The sequence below is a fragment of the Bos javanicus genome, chromosome Y, assembly GCF_032452875.1.
Source record: "Bos javanicus breed banteng chromosome Y, ARS-OSU_banteng_1.0, whole genome shotgun sequence".
Classification (NCBI taxonomy): domain Eukaryota; kingdom Metazoa; phylum Chordata; class Mammalia; order Artiodactyla; family Bovidae; genus Bos; species Bos javanicus.
In genome coordinates this window covers 4,078,340-4,098,237 of record NC_083898.1, presented here as the reverse complement: position 1 = coordinate 4,098,237, position 19,898 = coordinate 4,078,340, and the positions used below count along the sequence as shown (strand labels likewise).

The 19,898-nt window shown below is 48.9% G+C and overlaps 2 pseudogenes; one reads left to right on the top strand and one right to left on the bottom strand.

The window, feature by feature from the left end:
- Positions 1 to 19,898, top strand: part of LOC133243812 (testis-specific Y-encoded protein 1-like) — a 505,577-nt pseudogene that overhangs the window by 479,111 nt on the left and 6,568 nt on the right.
- LOC133243884 (testis-specific Y-encoded protein 3-like) lies at positions 10,055 to 13,586 on the bottom strand (annotated as a pseudogene).

The following is a 19,898-nucleotide window of genomic DNA, read 5'->3' as shown; positions in this document are numbered from 1 at the left end:
AGTACATCACATGTCAAGTATAATTCCGGCAGTGAAAAAATAAATGGTAGCCCCGTTTGCAATACATGTTCTTGAGGAGAGTATGCTGAGTTAAATACTTGAGTTCGAGGAAGATGAAGGCTTTTACATCACACGACATTGTCACGTTGAAAGCCCTGCGTTTTAGAAAGAGAGTAGGATGTGGTCATCGGGCCAGTGGAAATGGCCCCCGATGGTCCACGTTACCATCTTTTAGTCACAGGTTGACTCAGCTCATCCAGGAAGACACTGTAAAAGAGGCAGGATGGAAAACGGAGCTGCAGGCCTCAGCCCAAGACCATTAGGGAAGTTCGCAAACCCAACACCACCAACAGAAAGCCTCTCAGCTGAATGCACTGAGAGAGATATCAAAGCCTTCCCACAGGGCCTTCCAGGCCCTTGGGCCTTGGGCTGGGTAATGAACTGTGGCGCTTGGACAAGCGTGAGGACAGGCTGTGTCTTGCAGAGTCCCGGAGCCCTTGCTGGAGCCACTCAGCGGCCTGGCCCAGGTTTCAAAGCAACGGCCACCGTGTCCCATGCCCACCTCCATGTCCGAATGGTTGTGGCAATGTCCATGGGTCACAGTCTACAGGACCGAGCTCCCCATTTGGGTAGACGGAGGAGGCTGAGGGTCAGCTGCGTGCTGGGTACCTGGCTCCCTCATGGCAGGTGGCCGGGCAGTGTGTGGGGGCCTTGGTAAGAGGAGGGCACAGAGAACTGAGACCTGCCTCTTCCAGCTGGGACTACCAGGCTATACGGGGACCCCCTTCTCGCAACCAGGACCTTGGAGGGTGAAAGTCAATCTGGGGAATCTCCTTTCAGGGGATAGGGAATCATACTTGTTTCCCTTGAGGATTGCAGGACACAGTTAGCTGGCCACCAGCTCACCTCAAGAACACAAGATGTGACCGCAAGAAGTTTGCACCGGCTTATCACACCCCTCCCTCACGTTTCCTGTGTGTGGCCTTTGCTGAAAGCCTTGACGGAGTTTGCCATTTCTCTTTCCACTGGCTTAGGCTTTTATTCTTTTCTAATACAAGCATTTAAAATTATAAGCACGTCTAGATCTGCATCTCACGAATTCTGATACGCTGTGTTTTTATTCTCACTCGTTTAAAGTATTTTCTGCTCGCTCTTTGTTATCCTGTACGTTTTTTAAAAAGTTTAGTTTAATTGGAGGTGAGTTACTTGATATTATTGTGGTGGTTTTTGCCATACGTTCACACGAATCAGCCGTGTACATGCGTTCCCCATCCTGATTCTCACTCCCCATCCCATCCCTGAGGGTCATCCCAGTGCACCAGCCCTGAGCTCCCTGTCTCGTGCATCGAACCTGGCCTGGCGATGTATTTCGTATGTGATAGTATACATGTTTCAATGCTATTCTCTCAAACCATCGCACCCTTGCCTTCTCCTACAGAGTCCCGAAATCTGTTCTTTACATCTGTGTCTCTTTTGCTGTCTCGCATATAGGGTCACTGTTAATTCCATCTGTCTCAATTCCATATATATGCGTGGGTTTTTCCTTCTGACTGACTTTTCTCTGCATAAGAGGCTCCACTTGCGTCCAGCTCATTAAAACTGATTCAAATGCATTCTTTTTAAGAGCTGAGTAATATTCTACTGTCTATATCTACCCCGGCTTTCGTCTCCAGTTCGTCTGCCCATGGACATCTAGGCTGCTTCCACGTCCTATCTGTTGTAAAGAGAGCCGCGACGAACACTGGGGCACGAGAGTCTTTTAATTCTGGTTTCTTCGGTGTGTATGCCCAGCAGAGGGATTGCTGGGTTGTATGGCAGTTCTAATTCCAGGTTTTTGAGCAGTCTGTACGTTGTTCCCATAGTGGCTGTGCTAGTTTGAAATTCACACAGACAGTGTGAGAGGGTTTCTTTTTCTCTGCCCCCTCTCAAACATTCATTGTCTGTAGATTTTGGACAGCAGCTATTCTGACCGGCCTGAGATGGTACCTCGTTGTGGTTTCGATTTGCGTTTCTCTGATAGTAAGGGATGTTGCGCATCTTTTCCTGTGTTTGATAGCCATCTGTATTTCTTTTGGAGAAATGTCTGTTTAGTTCTTTGGCCCATGATGATGATGATTATTTTTTTTTGGCCTGGGTCGCCTACTTTTCTGGAATTGAGTGCAGGAGTTGCTTGTATATTTTTTAGATTAATTCTGTACGAGTTGCTTCATTTGCTATTATTTGCCCCCATTCTGAATGCTGTCTTTCCACTTTGCTTGTAGTTTCCTTCGTTGAGCATAAGCTTTTCAATTTAAGTAGGTCCCATTTGTTTTAGTTTTGCTTTTATTCCCATTATTCTGGGAGGTTCGCCAGAGAGGATCCTACTGTGCTTTACACCAGAGAGTGTTTTGCCTATATTTTCCTCCAGCAGTGTAATCGTTTGCGGTCTCATGTTTAGATCTTCGATCCATTTTGAGTTTATATTTTGTGTGCGGTGTTAGCAAGTGTTGTAGTTTCATTCTTTTATGCGTGGTTGCCCAGTTTTCCCAGCGCCCCTTGCTGAAGAGATTGTCTTTTCTGCATTGTACATCCTCGTCTGCTTTGTCAAAGATAAGGTGTCCGTAGGTGTGGATATGTATCTCTGGGCTTTCTCTTTTGTTCCATTGACTTATGTTTCTGTCTTTGTGCCAGTACCATACTGCATTGATGACTGTGGCTTTGTAGTATAGCTTGAAGTTAGGCAGGCTGATTCCTGCAGTTCCATTCTTCTTTGTCAAGATTGCTTTGGCTCTTCCAGGTGTTTTGGATTTCCATACCAATTGTGAAATGACTGGTCCTAGTGCTCTGACAAATACTGCTCGTAGCTTTATAGGGACTACACTGACCCTATCGACTGCTTTGGATAGATTTTAGTCCTCTATTTACTATTGCAGGAGGGCCAAATGTCCAGCATGAACTGACACCAACACCAATGTGTACACAAGGAACTGGGGTTTTAAAGGGAGAATTTGGGAATAGGCAAGGGGAATCATGGGAAGTCTATAGAGTCAGAAAATGACAGTTTGACAGAACGTGCGCAGGGGGTGTTGGTCCATGCGGAATATCTGGGTTTGCTAACCCTGTTACCTCTTAAAGGCAGGCTTTCTGCCCTCCCGTAGAGACTGGGCAACGGGCCCTATCCTTAAGTTTTGAGTGGAGCACATAGGCACTTCTATTGGCAGCCTTGAGTTTTCGTAGGTGGGGACTTTAAAGGGGTGGGGGTCATCCAAGGCATGCAGCCTTGAGCCGTTGGAAACTTAAAGACCCAGGTGCAGGCCTTACTGAGAAAGGGCTCCGTGGAGCCTTGCTCAAATTTGGCTAAGGTGAGAGTCGTTTTCCCTTGAAAGCAGAGAAACTCGAAGAGTGTGGATTGGGCCCTGCTCCCACCGCCGCTTGGAGCTGGGACAGCCTTCCCCAGGCGGTGGGGAGACCAAGCACATTTGCTTTTCCAGGTGTCCAGCAGAACGAGATCACACAGAAGCCATCAACCTCCACCATCACCCTGGTGACCAACACGGATTCGTCGCCCCTGGTCCCCAGCTCAGGACCCACGAGCACCCTTGCATCTTCGGTCAGCCCGCCCATCGCCACCGCTTCAGCTGATGTCGCTGCAGGCACCGCCGAGTACGCTAGCAGAGTGAGTGCCCGTGGTTGGATTGGGGAAGCCCAGCTTTGGGTCTTTCCAGGAATTAAAGGGGACCAGGAAGTGGTGGAATCCCTCCCCAACTCGCCTGTTCTCTTGGCCTGGTCCTTGTTAGGGATGTGGTGGCCAGGCTTGCCTGCTCTGTGTTCACTTGTGGGCACACTCTCCATTTAGGTTCTGTCTTCTGTCTTTTAAAATTTATTTTATTGAAGTATAGGTGATGTAGAAGGGTGTATTAATTTCGACGGTACAAGACAATGATTCAGTTATATACACGCATACTTTTTCATATTCCTTTCCATTATGGCTTACCACAGGATATTGATTGTCGTTCCCTGTGCTACACAGGAGGACCTTGTTGTTTATTTTACGTATAAGAGTTTGCACCTGGTAATCCCAGATTCCCAAAGCGTCCCGTCCACCACCCCAGCCCTCCTCTCTACTTCTCTCTAATTTGCCGAGTGCTTTCATGCTCACTGTCTAATCCGGGCAAGTAAAGCTTGCTGTCAGATGAGGGTGCTCTGGAGTGATGTGCAGGTTCATGTCTGGAGGACCCGGGAGTGAAAATCACCACCAGAATTGCAGCTCTCTGGGGAGTCCCTTCTGCTCCCTGCTGGGGCCTAGAACAGGAGTTGCTACACAGCTGTAGAATGAAAGTGGGTTTTTGAGTGAACACCTAATGTCTTTTGAGAGAAAGCCTAATGTCTCATTGGGCTTCATATCAGTAACACTTTTGTTTAGTGTGTACAATTTGTAAGGTCTTTATTGAATTTGTTGTAATATTGCTGTACTTTCCTTCTTTCAAAACGTTTTGGTGTCATTGACTACAAGGCTTGGGGAATCTTATCTCCCTGAGTAGGGAATCAAAACCGTACCCCCCACATTGGAAGGCTAGGTCTCAACCAGTGGGGTTTCAGGGACGTCCTCACACCCATGTTACAGATGAGCACACTGAGATCTGGCCAGGTCAAACAGGTTGTCCGGGGTCACATAATCCGTGAATGTCTAATTGGCATTTGAATGGTAGCAGCCAGGATCTAGAATCCCCGCTTGACCTGCCTTAGAGCTCGCTTGTGAATTCACACCAGGCCGGCTGACCACGGCTGTCCGCTGTCCCCAGACTGATTGTTCTTACATGTGGCTTTTTAAAGCAACCCTGCTCAAGAGTGAGGGTGGCTAAAGAGGAAACATCCAGGTCTTGGGGTTAGGGCTCTTAGTTAGTACTTCTGTCCCCCCATTTTGCATAAAAGACCAGGTTTTATCCAGTCTCAGAGTTTCAGAACATTCAGGGTTCCCCTTTCAGGTGTGGTCACATGCTCAAGGTTTTTGACTTACCTGTTCATCACCTTGAACAAGGATTGACGTCGTGTTTTCATTGACAGTGACTTCATACCTCAAGCGTGAAAATCACTTTATGTATGAAATAGAAAATTCCATATTTTGTGTAGGAAAATCGAGGCCAATTCTTTCAGTTGTTACGTATACAGTATTCTGTAACTCATAACGCAAGTCAGCACACAGATTTTCAAATGAGAAGGATGAAAAATTCCGTATTTCGTGTTACCTTGTTTATGCCCAATTCAACGTGAAATACCAGAATTTCATATTTCGCGGGGAAAAGCTCCGTGCCTGGAGTTTCAAATGCCGACGTAGAGAAACCCATATTCAAGGCAGGAAAATCGGTGCCCGGATGTTCATTCATTAAATACAGAGAACTGCATGTTTCATGTAGGAAAATCACGACCCAGATTCTCCTACATGAAATATAAACAGTTCATTAGCTCATGGACTAAGTCTCTGCCACGATTTTCTTACAGAGGAAAGATAAGGACGTGTAAGGAAATCCGTACTCAACAGAGGAAAAATCAGTGCCCCGGATTACATACGTAAAGTCATCAAAATTCCGTATTTTGTGTGCTAAAATCAGTGGCCTGATGTTCCTAAGTTTAATACACGACATTCCAGATTTCATGTGCAAAAGTCAGCACCCAGGTTTTCATACAGGAAATACACAGAATTCCAAATTTCATGCCAGCAAATAACACGTGCACCCATGATTCATATAACATATAGAGAATTCCATTTCCCTTTTGGGAAGTTTGTGGTGAGATTTTCACAGGTGAAACAGAGAGAATGCCACATTTCTTGGCAGAAAACTTAATGCATGTATTCTTTCGGGAAATAACGAGTTCCGCGCTTCACGTAAAAGACTGTTGCCCACGTGTCCAAATGTGACACAAACCTGGACTTCTCTGTGTAGAGAGAGATTTAGAGACGAAACATCTCTCAATCCGGAGATGCTAAGAACAGTGTCCCGCTAAGAGCCATGACTCACCAGTGCCAGAGGAATTGAAGTCTGCCCATTTATTGTACAGAGGCGCTTTCAAAGTAGCTCTGTTCTCATCCAGCCCCCAGGTGAGAACACACGCCAGCCTACCCCATCAGCCCAGGCCTGTGGGACTGGGACAGGTGAGAGGATCAACCTAGGACACCCTTTTAAGGAGTGATGTTTCAAACTGGCAAAGGCTGCACGTAGCAGCGCTAAGTGCTGCTACAGTTCCCAAACCTTAGAGAAAAGGGCAAGCTGTGTTCATATGGCTGGTCATGTCGGGGAAAGAATGCTCCTTCACTTGAGGACAGAAAACCCTTTGTGGCCGGGTGTCCTAAGGGCTGTGCGTAGCCCCTCTTCTGTGCCGGGGAGTCTGGCCCACTCTGGCTCTGCTCCTTAGCATCCTCCCTGACTTGCCTCAGGTGCTTTTGGCCTGCCTCTCCTTTCTCCTCAGGGATCCGTGTTTACACTTACATGCCTGTTTACATGTACAGCTTGCTCCGTGGGTGAGATCCCTGGGCTTTTCTCCAGGGCTTTTCTCCAGTGTTTCTGCCGCCCCAAGATCGTCGTACTTTACACAAGCTCTTCCATGTTTTCAGTGTGCATTCTTCCATCCCCCAGCCAGGCCAGTTCAGAGAGTTCACACACACATTTTGCCCAGCGCACATGTGTTTGCACGCGCGTGCACGCACACACACACTCATACACACACTCACACACTCACACACCAACAATTCTGAAAAGCAACTTGCACACATGCGGAACTTTGGTTTCCTGATCCAGGATAATGGACTTTGGTAAGCACCACTCTTTTTTTTTTTTTTTGCCCCGGTTGATGTTTTCACTCGCTAATTGATCAAGTCAGTGTCCTCTTCTACTTCTATGGTATATCGTGGAAGGTGAATGGGAATGGCTCATGAGTGGGACTGATATCCAAAGAGGTTGGCAGGGTTGGAAGTCCTCACTGTGGACAGCGGAGTGACCTGTGCCTGTGTTCTCTACTCCTGTTGCCTTGGACTGGTTCACCGTGCCAGTCGGGTTGGTGTGATTCCATTCCCTGGGCTTTCCTTCCAGAAACGACACAGAAATAGCAAGGGACTTTGAACTTGAAATTGATCTCGCACCGCCTTTTCCCTAGGCTATAGAAGGTCACTGAGGACAAGAACTCTTTCACAACTTTCTCTGTACAGAAAGGCAAGCCCCAATTCCTATCACCTGGGTGATGATTTACTTACAATCATGAAGAAATTCTGCATGGGCAATGCCAGTTGAATGATCAACACAAGGACACATGGGTAGGGGTAAACGTTAGTGTATTTCAACCGGGCGGTGCTGTTTATAGAACACTTAACAAGTCAACCCCAAACCGTTCCTGACAGAGAAAAAAAAAAAAAATTTCCTGACATATGCATTCCTGCAACATCTTTGCCCTCTGTGATCCTAATCAATATTCTCCCTGCAATGAGTGATATTCCTGCACGTCAGGCATTACTGTAAGTGTGTGGGTATTCTTGTTTCCACATGTGGGTCACTGTTAACTATTCCTGCGATAAAGCATTTCTTGATGTGCACAAATATCATGGAAGTCTTTCAAAAAGTCACAATTCAAGATGTTGGAAGCATTTGATCCAGGAAGGAAAGAATAGGTCCAATTCACATGCAGTCTAACAAAGATACGCAAACTTAACCAAAGAAGGAGTGAATACGAGCAATACCACGCATGTAGGTTGAATAGGGACGTGCAAGAACTCAGACAGATATGGCAGCAGAGCTGTGCATAATGGCACAAGCATGGGTGCAACATGAAAGAGGACAGGAGGCATAGGCAGACCCACAGGAAGAAACATCAACTCACATTCATGGGCAAACACAATGGAGACACCCAGTCTTCATTCTAAACAGAGGAAAACATGAACACATCCAGGGCACAGGAAGCAAATGCAGCTCAGGCTGGTGGAGCCAGAATGCGCGTGAATTCATCACTAAACCGGCGAGTCTCACACGCATCGATATTCGGCGGAAGAAAACCTTACACGACACATCCAAGTGTGCAGTCAACTCTAAGAGCACCTAGCCTTTAGGGCCCAAGTGAAAGCCCTAGAGAGCCTGGGACACAAGTCACGGCAAGTCTCCAGAGGATGACCATCCAGTCAACGAAGACTATCTCTGCACTCCACTCGAGGACAGGTTAGAGCTAATGCCAACCCTGGTCCTGAAGCACAGGCAGGAAATATTAGGCACTGGGGGACCCTGTCCTAAACTTTTCTCGTCTTTAACTTCTTTGCAATGCCTTACGGAAACTTCTGAATGTGGGTAAATGCCATGCAGTCCCTAGAATGAGCCCAGTCTAAGGTCCGGAAAACCATGCCCCAGTATGCCATCTCACACCCGCTGTAAAGTTATCACACCATAGTTTCTGCTTTGTTTTGTTTTACACTAGGACTGGGAAGACAGGTACCAGCCTGCTGGAGCCCCACGGATTCTTGGACCTTGACAGATTCAGAGAGTAAGAAGACATGTTTCCAGTGTCTCCTGGGCTGCTTGTTCAGAAAGCACCCAGAGACGGCCAAGCCTTGCCTTCTAGCGCTGTAGATGCGTCTCTGGAGAAGGGGCAAAGCTGGGGTGTACATGGTCAAATGCAAAAGCTGGCCCTGGGCAGGAGATCTCATGCAGGGCACCAATGCAGGATGTGAAGAGGACATCCATAAAACCTGTGAACTTTACCCTTTGCCCTCAAAAGAGATGCTGCTTCAGGGAGAAAAGTTGTAGAGTGAGAACTTCATGTGGGACAGAACTTCATGTGGGACATCACCCTCAGGCATGCCCACGGTGGAGCCCTTCTATCTGGGATGAGAGGACAACAGTGGGGGGACAGACGTTGAACTCTGCCTACTCCATTTGTGCCAGTCTGTCTTTTGCTCTATCCAGAGGTGGACGCGATTCCAGAAAGCAGTCATCTACTTCAGAAGGACCACCCTAAGTGCTGACCAGTCCCTCAGTGAGCTCCATATGCTCCAGCTGTTCCCACTGGCCCTTGGCCCACACAGTAGTGGCAAAGCCCTAGATGAAGGACAGCTCCTTTGTGGTTGAAAACATTCTGTGCTGAGCCATTCCACAAGGAAGAGAAACTGTCACCAGAGGGCTGGTGAGAAAAAATGCTTTTTCTACAGCTTGGCCTGACAGAGGGCCTTGGGCAAAGACCTTAAGCCTTCCTGGAAAAAGGGATATTGACCCCTGAGCTGCAGCAGCAGCAGCAGCAGCAGCAGCATGGGACACAGACCACATGGCTGCATAGGCTCACCCTAACAGCCTCTTTCCCCTCACTTCTGCCCCTGGACACGCTATACCGAAGCTGAGTTCTTGGAAAAAATAACAGAGTTCACATGAGCTCTAACATCTACGACGGGATCTGTTTTCCTTTATCTGATTCCTTGCAATTTCTCTTTTCCCCTGGTCACCTTTGCCAGAAACTAGTATCCTCACTGCCTTCCCACCCCTCACTTTCTCCCTAGGCCACAGCCCCCCTCCATATACCTTATACACAATGCCCTAAGATGTTACCTGGAACCCTAGCTCTGGGAAGCAGACTCTCAGCAAAGCTGACCGTGCACTCATATACACACTCATACACATGTGGCCTTCGAGGTTCATAGCGAGTTCAATGATAAGGCTTTTCCTTTGTTCTGTACCCTTATTAAAGTGTATGATGATAGGCAACAGAGAAGATACCTGGGCCACCACCTTCCAACAGAATTGCATTCCACTGTTTCAATCTCTGGCCCTTGTTCACCAGGCCCTTTCCACGAACAGCCACATTTCCCTTGTAAAATTGCCAGACCCACAGTCAGTAGGCCCCTCATCTTCCTTCTCCGTCCTCCCCAACCCCCACCCCATAGGAAGAAAGTCACCCCCTGACACAACCCCAACATACGACTTAGCCCCCTCTATGAATCTCCACAGACTGGTAATTCCCACGCGGTGAACTGACACTCGTACATGCAGCTGAAGTGTTTGTCCTGAGGACCTGCCCAAACAATACACGCACATGCAGCTGATGCTTTTATTTTTCCTTTGCAATGAATTCAGGGTTACTGGTGTCTCACTGTCGATCCACTTCAGCACCAGACCACTCTTCACTACTTTCCCGTCCAAGAGAACTATGCTGGCCATTGGTCTTCACGTGAAGCAGCTTCTTCGGTTTTCTGTTTTAGGTGAAGGGGGGCACGCCATCGTTAAGTGTCTCAAAAGCTGGGGGGATCGGGTTCCTTTCAAAACAGAGAGACAGAGATATGTACACTTACCCTCCCCGGAAACTCTAAAGACAGCTTGATTCTTTCAAGTCAGTTCCCAGGGGGTGTGTCTGTGAACGTTTACATGCCCTAGAAGCACAGAGTAAAAAACAGGTATCCCAGTCTTCAGCGTAGAACTATTTACAATAGCTAGGACGTGGAAGCAGCCTACGTGTCCATCAGCAGATGAAGGGATAAGGAAGTTGGAGTACACATACACAGCGGTGTCTTACACAGCACTAACATGGAACGCGTCCATGTCAGTTCTAATGAGATGGAATGAACGTGGAGCCTACTATACCGCGTGAAGTAAGTCAGAAAGAGAAAGACAAACCCTGTCCGTTCACACAAATATATGGAGTTGAGGACCTTGTACGTGGTGCTGAACATCCAACATGCAGGGCAGCAAAGAAGTAACAGACATATAAAGAACAGACTTTGGCCTCAGTGGGAGGTGGTGACGGTGGGTCAATGTGAGAGAGTAGCCCCAAAACGTTTACATTAGCTTATGCACAACAGATGACCAGTGCGAGTTTGACGCGTGCAGCAAGGCAACCAAAGTCATGTTGTGGGGCAACCCAGACAGCCAGGCAGGGGTCGGTGGGTGGCGGGTTCGGCATTTGGGGGGACACGTGTATCCCTATCGGTGATTCATGTTGGCCCATGTACATCAAAACCTGTCACGGTATTGTAAAGTCATGATCCTCCAGTTAAAATAAATAAAAGAGGATTCTCCATAATCCTGCAGAGCGGTCAGTATGCTGAGAATGAGGGTGGCAGGAAAAAGATGCAAACGCAAATTAAAAACCAAAACGAGCGTGGTGATCAGAATCGAATCAAATGATGGGTCACTGGGGGAACCGCCTTGCACAAAGGAGACTCACAGGCCTTTTTGGAAATGGGACTTCATGAGGAAGAGCAGGTGGGTCCCAATTTAAGAGGAGCCTGAGGCTGGACTTGTTGGCCATGGAATGACGGTTCAGCGATGTGCAGCTGCCTCAGATATAAACTGCAGTGGCTTTGGCCTGTCCAGGCCACTTCATCCACCTCAAGCTTCTCTACTTAGAACCTGTTCTTCACCCCAGTTCTCTACCCTTGCTGTCCCTTGCTGATTCCCTCATGCCCTGGTGTCACTGTGTACTCCACGGAGTCTCAGTGTCTTCACAAGTGGAATAAATGACCCAAGTTTCTGGACAACACTTATGCCAGTGCTCGGCCGCTGGGTGCCTCACCTCTCGTTCTCCTGGTACCTTTCGTGGTGCAGCCTTCCTCCTCACATAGTACTGCAAAGGATTGGGCCACAGATCCCTTATGATGATCTGCCAGGGAAATGAGCAAGGTCAGCACAGGCCTGGCCAGACCATGAGCCCTCCCGTGCACGGCCAACAACTCCGACATAAGTCACCCGTTCTGGCCCAGTGGCCACGTGGGACCCCACCTCAGCAATCCAGTCAGATCCTGTGAAATTGTGGTCAAAGAACCAGTTGAAGAAGTTAACGCTGCTGTCGTGGTGCCTGCGCCTGTATGCCTTCTGTTCAAAGCCCTGGTGCCACTGAACTGGAGTGGAACGAGATGCGTGGTATCCTGCAGGAAAAGCAGTTTGGGAGAAAGACCTAAATCACTTTTCGATTCAACCTAGACTTTTCTGCCCCCAACCACCGGGCCACCGCCCGCCACCCCTACCCACCCCGCCCCACCCAAGATCCAGGGAGCAGCTTCTCACCAGTGACCTTCATCAGGTACTCCTTGACAATCACTTCATTCTGGAAATACCTATTCCTCCGAAAGGACAATGTGATCTTGCAGTGACGAGTGGGATGCCTGAATTCCTCCACCTGCCAGGACAAAGTGTGCGGGGTGGGGTGGGTGTGAAACCTCTTTACAGAAGAGCTGTCCTTTCCTGTGTTAGGGATAGACCATGCCCTCTCCCTCCCCAGTCACCTCCCCTCCACAATCATCAGTGTCCCCTGCCTGACCTCCAAGTTGGTCATGAAGTGAAGCATGTCTGCATCTTGCTTGCTCATCAAAACTGACATTTGGGGGTGGTTCATAAACTGCTTTAGGTCAAGGAGCCTCTAGATGCTAGAGGTGAAAGTGCTGGAAGAACAAAGCTAGCCTAAAGACTAGAATGGCCCTCCCTGTTTGACTTCAACTTGCTACTGGTTAACTCGTCACATTTCGGTTCACGCGGGCTATATGAATGCCGCACAAGGTCCAAGGCTGTGCCCATGAATGCCCTACCACGAGGAGGTTCTCTTCCTAACCGGATAAGCTTCATCTCAGCCCCTTGAAAGTTAGCTAACTTCGGGAAAACAAGCACTCCTAGCTAGAACCCGTACGACCACTTACAATTCCCCAGCCCTCCCCCATTCCAGACAAGCCTTCTCTCCGAAGAGACCCTGGTGCTACTGACAATTCTGATTGCGACCTCTGAAAGTATAGCCCAACTATCAATTTGGGCTAGCCAGAACAGCAAGGACATCACACCTACGATCAGGAACAGATATGCAGGACGGTAACCAATACCCACCATCCAGAAAAGTAAATACGGTACCAGAACTGCCAGATCTGTAAACTGTTCCTGCCATAGCCCGGCTTAAACAAACAAACAAACAAAAAACTCACAAGCACCACACCGAGGGATACAACTTCGACCCAGAAGCCACGGATGCCCTGGATGATGGCGCTTCTGTGCTCTAGATGCACCTTCCGCCGCTGACTGGTCTTACGTTTCAGGCGAGCATGCGCCCTTTGGGCTTTCTTATTCACGGGCTCCAGCTCCAGCTGCAGGGCCGCCAGCGCCTCCAGTGCAGGCCGGTCACTCAGGGCTCCGGGCCTTGGATGGTCGTGGACATGCTCCTCCGAGGACACCTGCTCCTGCTCCTCGTATGCCACCACCTCCACCTCCTCCATGACGTCCAACACCAGCAGCTGGAACTCCTGCCCGAGTCCCGCCACCTCTCCCTCCTCCACAGCCGCACCTTCCTCCACTGCCTCCACCCAGAAGAGGCGGCCTCCTCGCCTGGCGCACCTGCGGCCTGCATCGCCTCTGCCGCCCACCACCGGACTGGTAGGCCCCAGGGCCCCTCCCTCATGAAGACCCGGGCTCACAACTAAGATCCAGGATCCCGGAGTGCTGCCGCCTTCCTCTGGCCCCGTCTCACTCTCCATGGTATTCTCGCCGAAGCCCGGAGCTGCAAACAAGCTGGACGCCAGAGCACGGCAGACGGCCCTCACGGGCCGCCCGCCGGCCGCAGTCTACGTGGTCCTATTACCGACGGGTTACTGGGCAAGAGCCAGGGAACGGCGAAAGGAGAGACGCATGCGCAGAACCCTGTGCCACCAGGCCCGCCTACTATGGCGACGGGAAGGGGCTGAACTCTCCACCCTGACCTCCTGACCTCATCCCAGAACCAATCAAATGGAGTCTAAAGCGGTTCCCTCCTGGGACACGCCCTTGGAATCCTGGGCCCTCTGCCAGCCTGTGACAGGCGGCCAATGTCGGCCCAGCGCAAAGTGGGCGTGTCCTGGCAAGCCTTTTGCCTGCCTAGCAGTGCAGCCGCGCCCGAGCAGCGACTGGGAGAGCCAGGACCACCTGAAGCTGCAACAGTCCTCAAGCTTGAAGTTGCCCCTGGGGCAGCGCGCCCGTGTGCTCAGGGACCCACTCAGGAAGACAGGGTTCCTGGGTACCTCAGGGACAGAGTTGCTCTCCTCCGATCCAAGCAAGCCACGCAGGGTGGGGGTGGGGGGAGTAGGAGAGGCGGGCAGGGTAGGGGGTTTGGGGGAGGTGCGCGGTGGAGGGGGATGGGGAAGCGGGACGGGGGCCCGGGTGGGGGCGGGCTTACGCCGACCTCACCCATGTGCACCTGCTGCAGAGTCACGGCTAAACTTGTGCCTTAGGCTTGAGCAGTTGTCAGGAATGCAGCCCTCCTCTGAGGAAGAGGTAGAGCACTTTCCTCGGCTAGCTGTCCAAGCCCCACGATGCAGCCCCAAGCCCAACCAGCCTGGAGCCCCTGGCCTACGGTCTGTCAGCCCTCGGCCTTTCCCCCGGCCCGTGGCTTAGAGCAGGCGCCCACGTAGCTAAGGATGTGCGCCTGCAGATGCACTTGCCAGAGGCACAGAGCTGTTCCTGCAAGTGTTTCAAGTGGACCAAAGTGCTCCTCCTGACCATTAGTTACTCCTACGTCCGGGCCGCCTAGCTCAGGTGGGCACACTCAGGTTAAGTGCCTGGACAGTTTCCACTGCTCACGCTCTTTCTCCTAGGATGTCTGCTGTTTCACACTGAGCACCTACCTCCCTTAGTCCTGACACACGCACAGACCCACCACACCCCACCCCCCACAAACACACACAAACACGTGACACAAGTACACCCATGCGTGCAACACACAGAGCCACAAATGCCAACAGGTGTTTCAGAGACTGAAGAACCAGTGGATCGCATGAAATGCATAGATGTCTTTATTTCTAACGGGAAAATGTTCATTCTGATCTTCAGATGTGAAATATAGAGAAGTCCATCTTCCATGAGGGAGAATCATGCCTAGATTTGGATACAGGAAGTATAGAGAACTCCTTATTTCATGGTGGACAGTCCTTGATTTATACATGAGAAATACAAGGAGTTAAGTATTTCACGAAGAAACAGTGGTGCCCAGAATTTCATTTATGAAATAGAGATAATTCAATTCCATATTGGTTTGCCAGATTAATTTCACTTCATGTCAGTAAAATTTCATTGAGATCTTCATATCCGAAATGTATACAATTTCAGGATTCAAGAAGGGCAATTGTAGGCTCAACTTTTCATCTAAAATATATAATTCCCCACTCATGTAGGAAAACGTGTGCACAGATATACGTCTGGGAGACACAAAGTTCCACATATGATGAAGAAAATGATGCAAGTCGATTTTCATACATGAAATACCGATTTCCTATTTCAGGTAGAAACCTCTGCACCCATGTTCTCACATGTGAAAGAAGGACAATTGCATATTTTATGCAGAAAATTCATCTTTCTGGTTTTCATCTGCATGAATCAGGGAATGCAGAGCAAGTGCTCTGGAGCAATCCCGAAGAATAGCGTAGGCAGGGATGTGGGAGCGGCTCAGGATGGCTGGGACCCCTGTGTACTTATGGCTTATTAATGTTGATGCATGGCAGAAGCCATTACAATATTGTATCATAATTAACCCCCAGTTAAATTTAATAAAAAGAAAAAAGTACTATGTTTTGAGAAAAGTGAAAGAAGAAAGGGACTCGACTGCTCTGTGGTGGCCTAAATGGGAAGGAAATCCAAAATTGACGGGATACACGTACAGCTAAAACTTGATTCACGCACAGCAGAAACCAAAGAAACACTGTAACGTGACTATGGCCCCAAAATAATGGTTGGAAGTACATCACATGTCAAGTATAATTCCAGCAGTGAAAAAATAAATGGTAGCCCCGTTTGCAATACATGTTCTTGAGGAGAGTATGCTGAGTTAAATACTTGAGTTCGAGGAAGATGAAGGCTTTTACATCACACGACATTGTCACGTTGAAAGCCCTGCGTTATAGAAAGAGAGTAGGATGTGGTCATCGGGCCAGTGGAAATGGCCCCCGATGGTCCACATTACCATCTTTTAGTCACAGGTTGACTCAGCTCATCCAGGAAGACACTGTAAAAGAGGCAGGATGGAAAACGGAGCTGCAGGCCTCAGCCCAAGACCATTAGGGAAGTTCGCAAACCCAACACCACCAACAGAAAGCCTCTCAGCTGAATGCACTGAGAGAGATATCAAAGCCTTCCCACAGGGCCTTCCAGGCCCTTGGGCCTTGGGCTGGGTAATGAACTGTGGCGCTTGGACAAGCGTGAGGACAGGCTGTGTCTTGCAGAGTCCCGGAGCCCTTGCTGGAGCCACTCAGCGGCCTGGCCCAGGTTTCAAAGCAACGGCCACCGTGTCCCATGCCCACCTCCATGTCCGAATGGTTGTGGCAATGTCCATGGGTCACAGTCTACAGGACCGAGCTCCCCATTTGGGTAGACGGAGGAGGCTGAGGGTCAGCTGCGTGCTGGGTACCTGGCTCCCTCATGGCAGGTGGCCGGGCAGTGTGTGGGGGCCTTGGTAAGAGGAGGGCACAGAGAACTGAGACCTGCCTCTTCCAGCTGGGACTACCAGGCTATACGGGGACCCCCTTCTCGCAACCAGGACCTTGGAGGGTGAAAGTCAATCTGGGGAATCTCCTTTCAGGGGATAGGGAATCATACTTGTTTCCCTTGAGGATTGCAGGACACAGTTAGCTGGCCACCAGCTCACCTCAAGAACACAAGATGTGACCGCAAGAAGTTTGCACCAGCTTATCACACCCCTCCCTCACGTTTCCTGTGTGTGGCCTTTGCTGAAAGCCTTGACAGAGTTGCCAATTCTCTTTCCACTGGCTTAGGCTTTTATTCTTTTCTAATACAAGCATTTAAAATTATAAGCACGTCTAGATCTGCATCTCACGAATTCTGATATGCTGTGTTTTTATTCTCACTCGTTTAAAGTATTTTCTGCTCGCTCTTTGTTATCCTGTACGTTTTTTAAAAAGTTTAGTTTAATTGGAGGTGAGTTGCTTGTATTATTGTGGTGGTTTTTGCCATACGTTCACACGAATCAGCCGTGTACATGCATTCCCCGTCCTGATTCCCACTCCCCATCCCATCCCTGAGGGTCATCCCAGTGCACCAGCCCTGAGCTCCCTGTCTCGTGCATCGAACCTGGCCTGGCGATGTATTTCGTATGTGATAATATACATGTTTCAATGCTATTCTCAAACCATCGCACCCTTGCCTTCTCCTACAGAGTCCCGAAATCTGTTCTTTACATCTGTCTCTTTTGCTGTCTCGCATATAGGGTCACTGTTAATTCCATCTGTCTCAATTCCATATATATGCGTGGGTTTTCCTTCTGACTGACTTTTCTCTGCATAAGGGCTCCACTTGCGTCCAGCTCATTAAAACTGATTCAAATGCATTCTTTAAGAGCTGAGTAATATTCTACTGTCTATATCTACCCGGCTTTCGTCTCCAGTTCGTCTGCCCATGGACATCTAGGCTGCTTCCACGTCCTATCTGTTGTAAAGAGAGCCGCGACAGACACTGGGGCACGAGTCTTTTAATTCTGGTTTCTTCGGTGTGTATGCCCAGCAGAGGGATTGCTGGGTTGTATGAGTTCTAATTCCAGGTTTTTGAGCAGTCTGTACGTTGTTCCATAGTGGCTGTGCTAGTTTGAAATTCACACAGACAGTGTGAGAGGGTTTCTTTTTTCTCTGCCCCCTCTCAAACATTCATTGTCTGTAGATTTTGGACAGCAGCTATTCTGACCGGCCTGAGATGGTACCTCGTTGTGGTTTCGATTTGCGTTTCCCTGATAGTAAGGGATGTTGCGCATCTTTTCCTGTGTTTGATAGCCATCTGTATTTCTTTTTTGGAGAAATGTCTGTTTAGTTCTTTGGCCCATGATGATGATGATTATTTTTTTTTGGCCTGGGTCGCCTACTTTTCTGGAATTGAGTGCAGGAGTTGCTTGTATATTTTTTAGATTAATTCTGTACAGTTGCTTCATTTGCTATTATTTGCCCCCATTCTGAATGCTGTCTTTCCACTTTGCTTGTAGTTTCCTTCGTTGAGCATAAGCTTTTCAATTTAAGTAGGTCCCATTTGTTTAGTTTTGTTTGCTTTTATTCCCATTATTCTGGGAGGTTCGCCAGAGAGGATCCTACTGTGCTTTACACCAGAGAGTGTTTTGCCTATATTTTCCTCCAGCAGTGTAATCGTTTGCGGTCTCATGTTTAGATCTTCGATCCATTTTGAGTTTATATTTTGTGTGCGGTGTTAGCAAGTGTTGTAGTTTCATTCTTTTATGCGTGGTTGCCCAGTTTTCCCAGCGCCCACTTCAACTTTTCTGCATTGTACATCCTCGTCTGCTTTGTCAAAGATAAGGTGTCCGTAGGTGTGGATATGTATCTCTGGGCTTTCTCTTTTGTTCCATTGACTTATGTTTCTGTCTTTGTGCCAGTACCATACTGCATTGATGACTGTGGCTTTGTAGTATAGCTTGAAGTTAGGCAGGCTGATTCCTGCAGTTCCATTCTTCTTTGTCAAGATTGCTTTGGCTCTTCCAGGTGTTTTGGATTTCCATACCAATTGTGAAATGACTGGTCCTAGTGCTCTGACAAATACTGCTCGTAGCTTTATAGGGACTACACTGACCCTATCGATTGCTTTGGATAGATTTTAGTCCTCTGTTACTATTGCAGGAGGGCCAAATGTCCAGCATGAACTGACACCAACACCAATGTGTACACAAGGAACTGGGGTTTTAAAGGGAGAATTTGGGAATAGGCAAGGGGAATCATGGGAAGTATAGAGTCAGAAAATGACAGTTTGACAGAACGTGCGCAGGGGTGTTGGTCCATGCGGAATATCTGGGTTTGCTAACCCTGTTACCTCTTAAAGGCAGGCTTTCTGCCCTCCGTAAGAGACTGGGCCTTGGGCCCTATCCTTAAGTTTTGAGTGGAGCACATAGGCACTTCTATTGGCAGCCTTGAGTTTTCGTAGGTGGGGACTTTAAAGGGGTGGGGGTCATCCAAGGCATGCAGCCTTGAGCCGTTGGAAACTTAAAGACCCAGGTGCAGGCCTTACTGAGAAAGGGCTCCAGTGGAGCCTTGCTCAAATTTGGCTAAGGTGAGAGTCGTTTTCCCTTGAAAGCAGAGAAACTCGAAGAGTGTGGATTGGGCACTGCTCCCACCGCCGCTTGGAGCTGGGACAGCCTTCCCCAGGCGGTGGGGAGACCAAGCACATTTGCTTTTCAGGTGTCCAGCAGAACGAGATCACACAGAAGCCATCAACTCTGCATCACCCTGGTGACCAGCACGGTGTCGCCCTGGTCCCACAGCTCAGGACCACGGCATGCTCCCATCTTCGGTCAGCCCGCCCATCGCCACCGCTTCAGCTGATGTCGCTGCAGGCACCGCCGAGTACGCTAGCAGAGTGAGTGCCCGTGGTTGGATTGGGGAAGCCCAGCTTTGGGTCTTTCCAGGAATTAAAGGGGACTGAAGTGACAGGTCTCTCCCAACTCGCCTGTTCTCTTGGCCTGGTCCTTGTTAGGGATGTGGTGGCCAGGCTTGCCTGCTCTGTGTTCACTTGTGGGCACACTCTCCATTAGGTTCTGTCTTCTGTCTTTTAAAATTTATTTTATTGAAGTATAGGTGATGTAGAAGGGTGTATTAATTTCGACGGTACAAGACAATGATTCAGTTATATACACGCATACTTTTTCATATTCCTTTCTATTATGGCTTACCACAGGATATTGATTGTCGTTCCCTGTGCTACACAGGGAGGACCTTGTTGTTTATTTTACGTATAAGAGTTTGCACCTGGTAATCCCAGATTCCCAAAGCGTCAGGAACATGGCTACCCCAGCACCTCCTCTCTACTTCTCTCTTAATTTGCCGAGTGCTTTCATGCTCACTGTCTAATCCGGGCAAGTAAAGCTTGCTGTCAGATGAGGTGCTCTGGAGTGATGTGCAGGTTCATGTCTGGAGGACACCGGGGAGTGAAAATCACCACCAGAATTGCAGCTCT